Source organism: Meleagris gallopavo, chromosome 19 (genome assembly GCF_905368555.1).
Source record: "Meleagris gallopavo chromosome 19, MGAL_WU_HG_1.1, whole genome shotgun sequence".
In the NCBI taxonomy this organism is placed as follows: Eukaryota; Metazoa; Chordata; class Aves; order Galliformes; family Phasianidae; genus Meleagris; species Meleagris gallopavo.
The window spans coordinates 7,567,418-7,572,047 of record NC_139422.1 but is presented as its reverse complement, the minus strand read 5'-3'; the positions used below and the strand labels follow the sequence as shown (position 1 = coordinate 7,572,047).

The following is a 4,630-nucleotide window of genomic DNA, read 5'->3' as shown; positions in this document are numbered from 1 at the left end:
GGCTCCTCTGAGGCCGTTTCTCAATTTGTCTTTGGCCAGCACAGTGCTTGCTCTTCTAACAGACAAAATAGTTTTGTTTCACATCCCCCAGGCCACGGTCACCCAGTGGGTTTGCAGTGGGACGGCCGGCCTTTCCCATCCTTAGAAATGGCTGAGTGCTGTAAATCCTCTAATTGGTACCAAAAAAAAAAAAAAAAAAAAAAAAGGCAAAGCTGCAGATGTTTGTTTACTCCCAATAATTTCCCGTTTTGGTCATTTCCTGGCTCACTCGGGTGGGAGCCTCTACAAGCAGCATCACATCCGTGCCGGGCTGTGCTGCACTGCGGCGCGGGGTGAGGAGCGCGGGATGCAGGGAGCAGAGATCTGCTGGGCAGGAAGGATGAGAAGCCAACAAAATCAGGCTGTGCTGATGGCAAGGAACCAAACGTCCCTCTGCGCCCTGACCTTCATTGTGTGGGGAAGGAGGGAGAGCTGCCACTGAGAAAACGCGATAAGGATGGCCGGCAGGATGGGTAGCCAGCGACGTGGTTTTGCGCTGCGTGTGCATGCAGTCGGCTGGGGATGGCGTGCGGCGAGCTTGGCTGTGCTCAGCAGAGCGGTGAGTGCTGGTTCTGCAGCAGCTGGGGATGCACTGCTGCATCCTGCCATGCTGCTGCTGGGAGAGGGGCTGGAGGAGACGCAGAGCTGCTGGAGGAGGCAGGAGTGGGGAGCAGAGGGGAGATGCTGAGCCCGAGGGCACGGCTGTCTGCAGTGGCTCTGCCCCTTCCCCAAACTGGGGGGGCCCAGGAGGTTCTCTCGGGTGGGAGGCTGCCCCACACCCAGCCACGGGGTGCACCGCCAGCTCGGGGGTAGGACTGGAAGCAGGGGGGCCGAGAGGCGTCCCCTCCCCGAGGGCTGTGCCTGCACAGCAAACGGCACAATTAGGGCCGAGGCTTAACTGAGTGTGCTAATTTGACATCTGGCGATTTGATCGGGCTGAAGAAAGTGTTTACATTCACCTTCCACTATGTTTGGTTTGCGATAGCAGCAGAACAGAAGGCGATGCTGCGGGTGTCCTGTTCTCAGAGCTTTTATGGGGGTTTCCTATGAGAAAAGCAGAGATAGGGCTGAGCCTGGCAGCCGCCCATCCAGGCCTTTTTCTCCCAATTTTTATTTCTCTCTGTTTAGCCTTTGCCTCATCTCAAATAAAAAGAGTGATTTAAAACTCTTCGCAATAAAACAGTTTAAACAGAAGTCAGTCCCGAGCGCTGCATAATGGGGGAGAAGGCTTGTGTTATTTACTTAATTACAGGCTGATGTTTGTCAAGTACTTGTGGGTGAATTGCTTGCAAATAACAGGTGAGTTTACTCATGCTCAGAGCTCTGAGCCCTGAGATTAGAGCTGGGTGTGGAGGCAGGAGGGTGCTGGGGGCTGCGGGTGGCCTCCAACAAATCCCCATAGCTGGGGCTGGGGGGTGAGGTTGGGGCGCCGAGCCCCTCGGGGGTCATTTGTATGGTCTCAGACACACGGCAGCTTCTCCTTTTGTAACCTACAGATCAGATTTAACTCTTTATGGAGTCACTTTGGGAAATGTAGTGCATCAATGGGAGAGAGTGGAGGCTGCTTTGGCATGCCTGGACTTTTGGTGCTTGGCTTGCAGATGCGTCCTGACCTCCTGGAGGTCCTTGGGGCTCTAAAAGGACACCTTAGGCTGCTGGGAGGGGAAACGGCTGCCAGGTGCTTGGCTAATGCAATGAAAAGCATAGGTGGGTTCTGCCTTCCAGGTTCACGGAATTGGGAATGGGTCACAGCTGGTCCCAGCCATTTTTGTGACATCCCAGCACTGGGGCATGGGCACCTCCTCTTTGCGTCCAGGCTAATGGAAACCACAGCTGCCCTGCATGCACAGAGCAGGGAACAGAGTTTCAGCAGAAAAAACAACGTGCAGGAGTTAAAAACAGTCCCTGCTGCCACTTCTTCCCTCACCACAGATACAGAGAGCAAAAACCCAGCTGCTCGGATAAAGGAACATTCCCAAAGCTTCACCAGCAAGGGAAGACATCTGAAATGGAGACAGAGACCAAAGCGATGAGGAGTACGTCGAAGGCAGGAGCTCCATCTCCACCTCTTGCCCTGCTCAACCCCACGGACACGTGGCTGTGTGCAGCACGAGGGGGTGGAGGAGCTGCCCACCGTGCACCTGGTGCAGGTGCTGGGCTGAGAGCAGAGGGGAGCTGCCCCGACACGGGGTGATTCAGTTCCAAATCACGCGGCGCCCACTGCGCTCCCCCAGAGCTCTCGACTTGCCGCTTCGCCTGTGCCTGCACACTGTGCTGGGGCTGACAGGGAGCCGGCACGGAGCCACGGGTGATCCCTCACCGTGATCCGGAGTGTGGGAAAAACGCAATCGCTGCAAACAATCAGAGGCAAAGCCAGCAGCAGCACGCAGAGAGGAATTCGGAGGCGCATTCCAGCAGGGATGACAGAGAAGGGGCTGGGAGTGCAAAAAAGAAACGTGCTGCGATTTGTTTTGTTTTGCTTTTTCCCCCCCCCCCTCTCTGCAGCACCATCACACCCTGCTCGGCTTTCGAGTAAAGCTGCTGCATGCTGCAGGGTGGCACAGCGGGCAGCTGGAGTGTTCTCACCTCTCTGCACCTTCCAGGCCTACAAAACCTACAAAGAGCAGCTCTGGGCACGTGGACCGCAGGCAGAACTGCTGGCAGTGGGAGATGTGGTGGCTACCAGCCCAGCGTCACCGCTAGCCAAGGCAGCACGTCCCCTGCACAAAGCATGCCACCTTCCCAGCTCTTCCTGACCCACTTTCCACCTGGCACAATTAAAGCAAAGCAAAACAGAGCGGGAGGAGGGGACTCTGCAGGGCTGGCACAGTTGTTGTGTGCGGACCAGTGTAGGCCAACACACAGGTCAGAGAGCACAGAAGCTCCAGGGAGCACAACTGGGACTCGGGCACAAATTTACAACCTCATCCTCAGGGCCCACCTCCCTCCCACCAGCATCCTCCTCTCACAGGGATGCCTGATGGGCAGAGGGTCCTTCAGTGGCACAAGTAAGGGATAACTGTGAGAGTGTGCAGGGTGCTGTATTTCACTCATTGCTTCAGGCAGAGCAGCCATCCGGGAGCTAAAAGCATTCAATTGTTCACTGATGCTTTTCTTTGAAGCCCGCATTCATCCTCCAAGGTCTGTATTGATTGGGGACTCCAGGAAAGCATCTGCCCTTCTCTGCCTTCATCAATGACTTTCCCACATTAATCCACCTCTTCCCTTGATAACCACACTAATTACTCTCAGCTAAGTTGACTCTGGCAGGTCACACAGGAGGATGGGAAGAGCAACCTGCTCTGCAGCCAGGCTGTGCCTTAAAGCTGCAGATTCCTGTCCTGGAGTGGCCCATTGCCCCAGAGAGAACTGGTTGCACTGGGAGTGTGAGCACCGTGCCATGGGGCTGGCTGTGGGGCAGCACTCAAATCTACCAGGGCCATGCGGGGGATGCATGCAGCTGAGCGAGGGGGTTTGCTTTCCACCTGGGGAGCTCCTGTACTCCAAGGGAATCACCAACGGTTTCACATGGATGGGGACAGCAGACCCTGGCCCAGTGGGTGCACATCCACACCCCCTGCATCCAGTGAGGCTCAGGTGCTATGAAGGGCTTTTTGTTGTGCTGCAGGGTGTTTTAGACCCCCCCGCAGGTTCACAGCCTCCAGCCTGGGGTGGTCTAGGCACGAAATAAGTTACTTTTCACTTCTTCACCTGGGTTTCCTTGGAGGTGGGAACAAGATGTGCAGGTCTCTGAGCTCTTCCATTCTCAACACGCAGTAAGATGGCATCAAGAACAGAAGCAGCCCTGCAGGGATGGACTGTGCAATGGGAAGGAAGGCTGGGTGGGATTGGGGGGAGGTGGGGATGGTGACAAAGGCGAACACTCAGATGTCCCATTGGCTTCCACATCTTGACCTGTGCTCCCAGAGTAGGAGTGGTCAGAAACATGACAAAGTGATGTGGCTAACGGGTGTGAAACGCTGAGAAATCCCATTCCTGCCCCATACTTGCTGCCTTCACTTGTTAAGATGTAGTAAATTTAAAAGTATGTCAATCTGGCAAGGGGAGGGAGTTGTTTTATCCTGACACAAGTCAGCTCCTGAGCCAGAAGGTAACAGCTTTCTGCTTTAGGGCTTCCTCAGAAAAAGCCTTCCTGGATCTTCTGACTCAAAGCCCATCTTCCTGTTTCTCTCCAGAAAACAGCATTTAGCTCAGATGTTAACGTGCACTGCAGGAACTCAGCAGTCCAGCAGGTGAGAGCAGCCTCTATTGCTCTGGTATTCAAACCAAAGACAGCCTTCTGTCCTTTTCCTTACCTAGGAGAAAAAGTAGCTCTTCAGGCTGCAATAAACTCAGACTTGAGATTAAAAAAAGAGCAAAAGCAAAGCTTGCAGAAAAGAGAACCATGCGTACATGCAAAGAGTCCTGGGGCCATAAAATGGCTGTTGAGCTGGTGGTGATGAGGCACAGCCCCATCAGGTGGGGCTGCAGCGAGCAGGGAAGCCTCCTACCCCAGTGCATGAGGTTCATCATGTCTTTGTTTAGATTGCAACACAGGCTCCCCTTGTCCGTCCCTGCCTGCCATCTGCTG

The 4,630-nt window shown here is 54.7% G+C and overlaps 1 long non-coding RNA gene across 1 annotated transcript; it reads left to right on the top strand.

Annotated features, from left to right (window-relative positions):
- The first annotated feature begins 258 nt into the window (after nt 1-258).
- On the top strand, nt 259-4,425 carry LOC146543129 (uncharacterized). The gene is made up of 2 exons (XR_014887302.1): nt 259-598; nt 1,765-4,425. It is a non-coding gene; the product is annotated as an uncharacterized LOC146543129 (long non-coding RNA).
- The last annotated feature ends 205 nt before the right edge of the window (nt 4,426-4,630 follow it).